The sequence below is a fragment of the Sinocyclocheilus anshuiensis genome, unplaced genomic scaffold (assembly GCF_001515605.1).
Source record: "Sinocyclocheilus anshuiensis isolate Anshui unplaced genomic scaffold, SAMN03320099.WGS_v1.1 scaffold126, whole genome shotgun sequence".
NCBI classification, from domain to species: domain Eukaryota; kingdom Metazoa; phylum Chordata; class Actinopteri; order Cypriniformes; family Cyprinidae; genus Sinocyclocheilus; species Sinocyclocheilus anshuiensis.
The window spans coordinates 374,925-386,975 of NW_015546026.1; the positions used below are offsets into that span (position 1 = coordinate 374,925).

Here is a 12,051-nt window from a genome sequence, read left to right on the forward strand (position 1 = left end):
TGCGGCTATGCAGCCCCATACGCAACAAACTGCAATGCACTATGTATTCTGACACCTTTCCATCAGAACCAGCATTAACTTCTTGAGTAATTTGAGCTACAGTAGCTCGTCTGTTGGATCAGACCACACAGGCCAGCCTTTGTTCCTTAAGTGCATCAGTGAGCCTTGGCGCCCATGACCCTGTTGCCACTGTTCCTTCCTTGGACCACTTTTGATAGATACTGACCACTGCAGACCGGGAACACCCCACAAGAGCTGCAGTTTAGGAGATGCTCTGACACAGTCGTCAAGCCTTCACAATTTGGCCATTGTCAAACTTGCTCAAATCCTAATGCTTGCCGATTTTTCCTACTTTTAACTCATCAACTTTGAGGACAAAGGTATTTTTTAACATATATTTTTCTTTAACTTTGGTAGATTGCACGATGGGGATGATGCCATGGTGTCTTGTCTAAAAGAAGCCTGCAGCCAACCATTCTGGAGTTTCTCAAAAGAAACTCTGTTTAGTGCTCATGATACCTTAACCTCCCTCTGCAGCTCAGGGCAGAGAGAGAATGTTACTCCACAATATCTGTGCAGTAAAGTCAATAAAGAATCACAAGCCCATGGCACAGATCCCTATGGTCATCTTAAGCTGAATAATTAAACTATTGTCTTCTACTTTATAGTTGAACTGAATTTGTTAATAATTGATGAATTCTGCAACGTTGGCACTGTCATTGAGCTGAACAGAATCAACACTGAACTGAATAACAACATTACCCCCGGTTTCACAGACAGGGCTTAAGGCTAGCCCCAGACTAAAATGCATGTTTGAGGTGTCTCAAATGAAAATATCTTGCTCTAACATATCCTAAAATATGTCAGGGCCATTTTTCTTTTTTTAAGATGCACACCTGTAACATTTTCTTCTAAGGCGTTTTTATAAAAGCTACTTAAAATCTATACAATATTTAACTAAGGCCTAGTCCTGGCTTAAGCTAAGCCCCTTCTGTGAAACTGGCCCTACTGTTAGCAGTAGAGTTGCTTATAACTGAACTTAAATTGTTTCATAATGAATTAACTTTACACAGTTCTTTAACTGAACTGAACCAACACGGAACTGACTGGAGTTGAATAATGACACTGTTATCTTTCCACAGCTGCTTTACAGCAAAATTTGGATTTGTCTGATTTTTGTGACTGTTCCACAATATCTATATGCAGTAAAGTCAATAAAGAATCATACCGCTGTAATAGCAGGGGAAAAATGTGTACATGACAGCTGTTGGCGAGTGAGGGAATGACTGTTTTTTTTTCCTGCTTATAGCACACAACATAAGTCAACCTCTATCGATTTATGCAGAAGTGTGGGAAGTATTCAGAGTCATTTCAGCGTGGGCCTTCAAAAATTCCAATTTGCTTTCAAGCATGCTTCAGTGGCGTTATTTCATCTGCCATTCATCAAAAAGATGTGCCAATGTTACGGGCAAAAATAGAGAGCCTTTTAACGAACCACACTGTGGAAATTGTTCCAGCAGCAGATCGTGACAGGCTTTTACAGCTGTTATTTTCTTCTGCCCAAAAAATAAATAAAAATACACTGGGATGCTGGCCCTATTCTATATCTAAGACAACTGAAACATGCTCTGGTGAAGCAGTTTTCAGAATATTTACCTATTATTCTGATATTTTCACACATTCGTCTGAAATGCTGATTTATTTCAGTGGGTCTGAAAGATGTTAATTTTCATGCCCAGATAGTCCCTCATCACAGACAGTTCTTGATGTTTGCATTCGAAGGAACAGCATAGCAATTTACTGTCCTCCTGTCCGGGCACTCTCCCTGCTGAGACTGGGTGGAGATCTCGATGATTAGCTATTGCAGAGCTTGGTGTTCATAGTCAATTTGACAAAGAGCGTTCTCATTCCCAGTCAGCGGGAAAAAAGTGATTCATTGTCAGTGTGAGCCTTCAGCAAAGGATTTGCAAGAGCTCTTAAGATGTTTCAAGCTAGGAAAAATCCCTTGGTCTCCAAACATGTCGAAGTATGCAGGATTTGATGGTGCTCAGTGGTAGAACACAGGAGATTGCTGAGCAAATGGAGAAAGAAGAATGTCTGGATGTCCATACTCAGCTTCGTGTAAAATCTGATGAAAGCACATTTTTACACAAGACTGCTTTGATGGGGGCAATCTTCTAATAACTGACATCTTGCTTTGTAGGAATAAACTAATGTCGTCCTCCCTGCATTGCTCTATGCGTTCCTCTCTAGCCTCTAGCCTCCTTAGCTGCTAGGTATCTTTGCACAAAATCTGGTGTCTATGGCTGCTTTTTTTCTTTATTGATTTTATTTAATTAATTAATTTATTTATTTTTTGAACATGACGGAGCAGGCTCAGAACTTGTGGATACCCCAGAAGCACAGGTTTGCACTTTGTTCACTCTCTTTTTGGCAGCCTGCCCACGACCTTGTGTATGCATCTCTTAGGTCTTTCCATTTAACTTTAACCCTGTCCCCTGTACAACATACACCAGTAAATTAAGATAAAGTTTGGTACATACCAGAAACACAAACTATCTATAATGCTTATGATTTTAAAAAGATAATAGGCTTACTTACCATGATTACCATTTTCTCAGCAATTACTTGCCACAGAACTTTTTTTTTGTCTATATTTTTGTAATCACTGTAACTTTTATCAAAAAGTATATCCTCAGATACCAACGATAACAAACACTCAACATCAATTTTCTTCTGGGATTCTTTTCCTCTGCATCTACACTCTTTTTAATAGTGGCTTTCCGTGCTCTAGTGCCACCAATCTCGCCGGTTTGTGCAAAAGCAGCTGCTCCGGGCACGTGATCTGATAATCAAATCTAATTGGACGGCCCAATTTATCATGGAGACCACGTTGTGAGCTTGCAATCCCCAATTGTTAATCCAGCTCCAAAAGATTTTGATGTAGCTTGTGCTCTTTAACCTTATGCCAAAATTGGATGAGGATGATTTAGATACTTTACTTTCTTTGAGAGGTTGGCAGATCTTATGGGATGGGAAGAGTCTTAACAAACAATTTATTTTACAGCATGTGGTTTGGACAGTATTTTTTTTTTTTTTATATAGTAAGGGTAAAGATGTGGTTCAGAAGAAATATGAATTGGTTCCGGAAGCCTACAGGCAATGGTTTTTGAAAAGGTGTGCAGCAGTCTTTTACTTAGCTCTAGTTCGCAAGAGAGCTAAGGATTCAGTTTGATCGTTGATGCTCTGTTTCACAAGCAGATGATTTTGTTCTCTTAATGAGTTGTTGCTGTTAGAACAATTTAAAAACACTTTACCTGAAAATCTGGCTGTTTTTATAATGGAGAGAAATGTTCAGAATGCAGAAATCACTGCTGTCCTTGCTGATGAATATATTTTGACCCATAGAGATGTTAAAACAAAGACAAAGTCCCGGTTAAAATTCTCAGAGACACTGGCACTTCAGAGAACTTTATTTTAGTCTGTTTTACCCTTTTAGGAGAGTTCCAGTACCGGAAATGAGGTGTTGATAAAACGAATTGTATTACAAGTTTTGCCTGTTCAGTTGCGCACTTTTGTACTTGAATCAGATTTAGTTAATGGTCAAGTTGTTGCAGGTGTGCAACCTTCTCTGCCAGTGGCATGTATTGCTGTTATACTGGGTAATAGGGGTGTAACGGTTCACTCGTTTTCTCGATGCATTGATTACAAACCCTGACGATGCATATGCATCGATCTTGAAACATGGATTTTTGAATCGTGAATGATCGATCTCAGACAGTAATCAATTTAAAACTCTAAGAATCGAATGAATCACTATTTCTATAGCGATTCAATGCTTTCAAAATATATACACATTAAGTTACTACAAGCATGAATTAATGGAGACCTTGAACAGTGTTCGTGCCCTCGCATCTCTCCTTCATGCGCTCCACTATTTACCACCTGTGACTGTCACAAGATTGCACTCGCGCTCAGTTCGTCTCGCTGGCACATTTTTTGAGTAACTGATGTGTGATCTCTCCTTAGTACTCGTGACCAGTGATGCTAAAGTGAAGTAGTTTTGCTTTTCTGTAGTTTTTCAATGGCTCTCTCGGTCATACCGACGACATTACCTGAGCAGTCGAAGGCTGCACATTTATTGCATGGATGGAGCAAAAATGTGTCTAAAGCATACGCATAGTTCCATTGAATGATAAATGTGTTTTAACAATATCGTTGAACCGAATGTATGAAGGAAACTGTTAAAACACCACAGCATTAACAACAGCCTTGAAATAAGAGCGTGAGGTTTATCTGATAATCAGATGCATAGCACTCGTTGCTATAGCAAACAGACATCGGGCGCGTTTTCTTTCAGAAACATCATTCGCCGGTGGAGAGGAAAAGTTAAATACTATAGCATTTTATTTTATGAAAATTAGATAAAGAAGTTTTCGCACTGAAAGAGAAGTGATCTCGCACTCAAAGAACTTAAGACGTGCCAGGAAATGCTTAATATGGACAAAGGCATCTACTGCTGCAGCTAAGCTGAATAAAAAGCAGAATGAACTGGTGAAACGTTAAGACAATAAACACAATAAATAAATAAAATAAAATGTATGAATGATGCAGTGCTAATTGACATATAATTTATTACAGTACAGAAACTATAAAGTATATTTCCTACCTAATTCTGTGCAGAAAATTAAAATAAATGTTTGTAGTATATAAAACAATCATAAAATTGCCATTAGGAAAAAAATATTAATTACAAATGATTGATTATTGTCCAGCAGTGCATTTGATTTCTTATAGCAAATTTAAAGTAAGAGATAAGAAAAGAATTCCTTGTAAAAATAATAATAATACATACATACATACATACATAAAATTATTGTATTTGACATTTCTGTCACTTCTGAAATGATGGCTACGCCCCTGGTGTAACAAAATGTTAGCCTATTCATAATACATTTAAAGCTCTTTTTTTAAATCTTTGCTTACACAAATTTCTACATATGCCATGTCATGCCATAGCATCATTAAACTAGCATCTAACAATGGAAATAATTTTTTTTCTCTCTAACCTATGGTTCTCTAACCATAAAGGCTGTTGTGTAATTTGCCCCCTGACTGAGCATTTAAAGAATTTAGGGGAAGCATTTGAATAATCCTTTGAATGCACTTAAAGAATGAAGAATCGAATCGTTAATCGAATCGAATCGAATCAAATTTAATTGTGAATCAAATCGAATCATTCTGAATTTGCAAAAATCATTCTTGAATCGAATCGAAAACCTATGAATCGTGAATTGAATCGATTCGCTGTCTACCCAAAGATTCACAGCCCTGCTGGGTAATAATTTAGTTGGAGGGCTTGTTTGGAGGGATGTGCCACCTCCTCCTTGTGTAACAGATTCTCCTTCCACAACAGTACAGGTTGATGTTGATAAACACTTTGTGACTTGTGCTGTTACTCGAGCTATGAGCAAAAATTTTTCTGAAATTCAGAATGTGAAGCCTAATTCAAGTTGTGAAAAAAAAGGAAAATTATTCCTAAGTGTAGGGAGTGGCTGTTAAGGATGTGCTCCTGTTAAGAAAATGGCTATCTGGTAGACATGCACCTTTGGGTGAAGTCCGTATTCAGGTGGTTGTGCCAATATCTTTTGGGGTCAACAAAGCATACAATAATCTGTTGCATTATTTTTACTGGCCTCGAATAAAAAAAGACATTAGGAAGTTTATTAAAACCTGTCCAACTTGTCAGCTCACAGGAAAGCCAAACCTGTACCTAAAACAAGCACCGTTCTATCCAATACCAGTGATTGATATACCATTTCAGCATCTGATAATAGATTGTGTGTGTCCATCAACCTCTTCTAAGTCAGGAAGTGCATATCTTCTTACCGTAATGTGCCAGAATACTAGATATCCCACTGCCTATCCTCTTCATTCAATCACTACTCATTCTGTTGTTAAAGCTTTGACACAGTTTATTTCTGTGTTTGGGATTCCTAGGGATCAAACTTTACATTTTATATGTTTCAGGAAGTCTTGCAGCAGCTTGGTATGAAGCAAAACCATTCTAATGCATACCACCCACAAAGTCAAGGGGCTTTGGAACACTTCCACCAAACCTTGAAGTCTCTGCTATGAGCTTATTGTGTGGAATTAATGGGTGACTGGGAGGAAGGATTGCCCTGGTTATTGTTGGTGGCTTGTGAGGTGGTTCAGGACAGTCTAGGTTTTTGTCCCAATGAATTGGTCTTTGGTCATAAAGTGCGTGGACCACAGGCTGTTTCTCCATGATGGACTAAAATGGACTCCAATCCATCTCAGAGTCTGTTACATTATGTAAAAGATTTCAGACATCATGTATTCTTAGCTGATCAAATGGCTAAGGAAAACTTGTTGAACAAACAAAAGAAGATGAAGAGTTTGTTTGATCAAGACAGATTCTGGTGTGTGTTTTTCCAGGTTATCAGGTGTTGGCCCTGTTGCCTCTTCCTGTTTCTCCATGCTGTCCTAAGATTTTTTAGGTCCATATACGGTTGTATGGCAAGTTTCAGATCAGAATTACCTGATTTCAACTCCTAAATGGAAGTGACATTCACAACTGTGCCATGTAATCCTGTTAAAACCTTTTTACTCTCATTCCAGTGTGTTCGAGAAGGCTCCAGTAGCAGTAGCTGTGGCTGCTGCTGTGATAGAAGTTTCTGAGGATGTTAAATTATCTGAGGATTGTAGTTTGCTGCCCTGACTTAATAACTCTGAAACGTTAAATAATTTGGAGCATTTTGTACAACATTTGCCTCTTCGAAGAGAGCTGAGTTGTTAGCTTTGCTTTCAGATTTGCTTATGTTATTTTCAGATTCTCCTTCAACCACTTATTTGATAGAGCACAATATAAATGTTGGTGATGCAAAACCAATACGGCAATGTTTTTATCGTTTCTTCGGATAACATCTTGAGTCTGAAATTAAATACATGATAGAAAATAACATTGCTAAACCTTCCTTTTCAAGCTGGGCATCACCTTGTTTATTAGTGAAAGCCAGATAGAATGTACCGTTTTTGTACTGACTATCGGAAGGTGAATAATGTAACAAAATCAGAATCTTTCCCTTTGCCCCAAATGGAAGATTGTGTAGATTCTGTTGGCTCTGCTTTATATGTCAACCACTCGTGCACAGGAGATTTATAGTGCTGTCAATCGATTAAAAAAATTAACTAATCACACATTTTTTTATGCAGTTAATTGTGATTAATCCCACCTAACATTAAAGTTTATAAATATACTTTTATATTGCAATATTTTCACATTCAATCTTCAAATTAATGTACAAACAACATAAAGACAATATATTTTTAATATTTGTTTAGTGGCATTTTTCATGACTAAAAGCAAGTATCACTGATACCGATATTACTGATGTCTCAATGAAATTGTTTTTTTTTTAAATAATATTTCACCATTCACTATAGCCATTCAACATTACCATATAATTGAGAGCTATCAATTTTAACGTTTATTAGACTTTAAAAAATAACTTCTAATTTAAGTGAACTTAAAACAATCTTCACATAAACCCATTATAATAAATGAAATATTTACCTGTGCAATTCAGCAAATAGTAAATATACAGAAATTGAATAAAGTTATCAAACACTAAATGCTAAATTAAATATAGATGAATCCTTAAAGCTACAAAAGTTATAGATGACCTTTTTTTCTTTTGATCTTTGATTAACACATCACAACAGCTGGGTTATTAGGTTATTTGGCTGCTATTACTTTAAGAGCTGCCGCTGCGGAACCTGACGGGGGTCTGTCATCCATGGTTATAGTTTAATTCACGCTTTAATATGAAATGATACAGTCTACAGCGTGTATACATAGTACAGCTTGGCTTCCGGCTTCGCTACCGTTCCGACGTTCTTGCTTACTGCTCTGCGCTTTGCTCCCTATTTCTGTACTTTTCTCTGATTTTTCTAAGATATTTACTTCAGCAGATCAGCACAGTGCTCAAACAACATATTTTTGGCACAGACACTAAAACTAAAAACTCTTTGGGACTGGAATAATACCACGAAAAAGAAGACTTTTGCCTCCCACTGCCAGCAGCTTACATTCCGGAGAAGGAAAAACACAGCTGCCCACATTCAAACAGAAGAGAAAGAAAATGCCTCCTGTTGAATCTACTTGCTGCATGAACTACTGCAAACTTCTACAAAGGATTGCGGTTCTTTAAACAAAGTTACTTGCTGGACTTCCAAAACAGGCAGAACACACAGCAGACCGTCATCATGGACCCACTCAGCATACAGCCGGTGAGTCCCATGAATCTAGTCAATCTCAACAGTTTATACCAAGTGTAGAGGAACAAGCCGAAACTGATTGTCACACTAATCGATGGCACAAACAGGGAGCGAGACCCAAAGGCAGTAGAGACATCAGATTGTCACGAGTTTCTCGTATTGCGGCCGTAGCATCCTCTACCCCAGATTTGGCTATGACAAGGCTTATGAATACTGGTATTCTACCGCCCCCTATACATCTTGAGAACAGATTTGAAGCATTAATGAATGCGGGTGAGGAATCCCCAAATGTGATTAAACATGGATCGTATCAGCCAGCAGCTAACATCGCTACTAACAGGCGAGCACTTTGAATTACCATTGTGTATGAAATGTGCTATATAAATAAACTTGCCTTGCCTTGCCTTGCCTTGCCTTACAGCACTATAAGCACAGTATAATGGCTGACAGGACAGGAAAATTTGTTTTTACTTACATTTGGCCTGACAACATCTCATCTTACCGCATTAACTGTTGTTTTACTGAAGCTCCCTTGTACCTGCATCTTTTCCGTGCTCATTTGACTAGTGCCTGGCGCTGAGGTGAAGTTAGAGTGCAAGTCTGAAAAGTATCCCATTTAATGTGGTTGTAAAGACGTTCTGCGTCTAAATAAACACAATTATTGTCAAGAAAAAAAAAGATACAGAAGCAGCAGTTGTGAGTGGGGTGGCAAAACCTAGCTCCGCCCCTGCATTAAATATTTTTAGCACCATTAAACTGGAAAAATGTATCGCCTGTGTTAACATGCTAATTTTGACAGCACTACTTCTTTCATTACGATTTATTAGCTATATTCTTAGTCTGTTATGAATTTTGGCCTTAGAAATGCATTTGATACTTTTCAGTACTGGGTAGTGTAACTTATGGATTAAATGGATGTGCTGTCTATCTAGATGATGTGGTTGTAAATAGTGATACATGGGAACAATATCTCTAACATATTAGAGCACTTTTTGAGTGTTTGGCTGAAGCTAGGCTCACGGTCAACTTGGCAAAGTGTGAGTTTGCCAAGGCGATTGTGACCTATTTGGTGAAAGAGGTTGTGCAGGGTACTGTACGTCCAGTGCCAGAGGTGGAATTTATCCACCTTAGTAATTGAGTAGCTTTTTTGTGTACTTCTACTTTTTTAAGCTATTTTAAAAATCTGTAATTTTACTTTTACTTAAGTATATTTTGTTTGAAGTATTGTACTTCGCTACATTTTAAAACACATTAAATAAAAATCGCTCCCTGGAAACTACTGCAGTAAATAATGGGCAGGAGAACAAACTGGCACTAAAATCACAAGAAAGACGCAGATGGACAAGACAGGCGTTAGTGGTGCAGACCCAGCTGAAAACGAAACCCCGTCGTATTCTGCTGAAGTTGAACTCGAAGGAAATGAAGTGAATCCCTGGCCATATTTAATCTCTATTATGCAGTGTAAGCTGTGTTTGCCTAGGGAGACCAAACTAGCAACTTATAAAATCTCGACATCAACCCTTCGCAAGCATGTATAGGTAAGGTAAATACTTGCATCGTTGCATTGGTGGTTAAAATGAAGTTTTGACAGTTTAGCAAAGGTTTTGCACAAATTAGCCAAAAATAAGTGGTGCAGGGTGTGCGATAAATATCGTCTGCGATAATATCGTAATTGTTGTTTTAACGATGTGCGATTTGACATTATCAGTATTTTGCCAAAAACCAAACAAAACACTCCTAGAGTGCCATGAAGTCTAGTAGATTAGACTGCGCGCGCACATTTAGAGTGCGTTCTTTCACTGCGTGATTCAGTCTGTTGAAATGCATTTCGAATGATCACAAAATTGAAGATATTGGGGCAGAAAATGTATATATTTATATAATTTCATATAGTAAATCAATATCTTACAAAGAGTGCCGTTTTTTCCTCCAAAAATCAGCATAATTACACATGGATTATTATTTTTTTTTTTTTACAACAGTTCAATAAACAAGTTCATTAAGAGACTTGCGTTTTAGACACCATATTGCCTGTTTTGGCTCTATTTCGACAAAAAAAAATCATTCCAAAAACAGCCAACATAGCACAGTTTTGCATCTATGAGCAATGCCGGTGTTTCGTTCCTGAATGAATCAACCGTTTAAATGATTCGGTTTAATCGCAATGACTCGCTTATTAACAGTGACTTGCTGACACCTACTGGCGGTATTAATTTCACATTTAAAGTATCTTTTGATTTTTTTTCTTAATAATTTGAAATGAGTATTCAACATTTTATGTCATATATATCAAAACATTATTTCTGCATTTGTAACTGCTGCTTAAATGCATTCATGTCCTGCATTAAACAGGAAACTACTGCAGTAAATAATGGGCAGGAGAACAAACTGGCACTAAAATCACAAGAAAGACGCAGATGGACAAGACAGGCGTTAGTGGTGCAGACCCAGCTGAAAACGAAACCCCGTCGTATTCTGCTGAAGTTGAACTCGAAGGAAATGAAGTGAATCCCTGGCCATATTTAATCTCTATTATGCAGTGTAAGCTGTGTTTGCCTAGGGAGACCAAACTAGCAACTTATAAAATCTCGACATCAACCCTTCGCAAGCATGTATAGGTAAGGTAAATACTTGCATCGTTGCATTGGTGGTTAAAATGAAGTTTTGACAGTTTAGCAAAGGTTTTGCACAAATTAGCCAAAAATAAGTGGTGCAGGGTGTGCGATAAATATCGTCTGCGATAATATCGTAATTGTTGTTTTAACGATGTGCGATTTGACATTATCAGTATTTTGCCAAAAACCAAACAAAACACTCCTAGAGTGCCATGAAGTCTAGTAGATTAGACTGCGCGCGCACATTTAGAGTGCGTTCTTTCACTGCGTGATTCAGTCTGTTGAAATGCATTTCGAATGATCACAAAATTGAAGATATTGGGGCAGAAAATGTATATATTTATATAATTTCATATAGTAAATCAATATCTTACAAAGAGTGCCGTTTTTTCCTCCAAAAATCAGCATAATTACACATGGATTATTATTTTTTTTTTTTTACAACAGTTCAATAAACAAGTTCATTAAGAGACTTGCGTTTTAGACACCATATTGCCTGTTTTGGCTCTATTTCGACAAAAAAAAATCATTCCAAAAACAGCCAACATAGCACAGTTTTGCATCTATGAGCAATGCCGGTGTTTCGTTCCTGAATGAATCAACCGTTTAAATGATTCGGTTTAATCGCAATGACTCGCTTATTAACAGTGACTTGCTGACACCTACTGGCGGTATTAATTTCACATTTAAAGTATCTTTTGATTTTTTTTCTTAATAATTTGAAATGAGTATTCAACATTTTATGTCATATATATCAAAACATTATTTCTGCATTTGTAACTGCTGCTTAAATGCATTCATGTCCTGCATTAAACAGTGTATAAATACATCTAAATGCCACTTCCGATGAAGCTTTTGTGTTTCCTCTGCATTGAAAAGATGAATTTTGTTGATACTGATTTAATTTGCCTGGAACATTATTCTAAATAACTGATTCTTTTATTAAAAAACAACTGGTTTGAGATTTATAGGCCTATCCCAGGGGTGTGAAACTCAGTTCCTGGAGGGCCGCAGCCCTGCAAAGTTTAGTTCCAACCCTGCTCCAACACACATACCATGTAGTTTTCAAATAAGCCTAAATGATTAGATTAGCTGGATCAGATGTGTTTAATTAGGGTTATATCTAAACTGTGCA

At 37.4% G+C, this 12,051-nt stretch overlaps 1 pseudogene; it reads right to left on the reverse strand.

Annotated features, from left to right (window-relative positions):
- Positions 1–2,047: 2,047 nt before the first annotated feature.
- Positions 2,048–12,051, reverse strand: part of LOC107698661 (uncharacterized) — a 41,328-nt pseudogene continuing 31,324 nt past the window's right edge.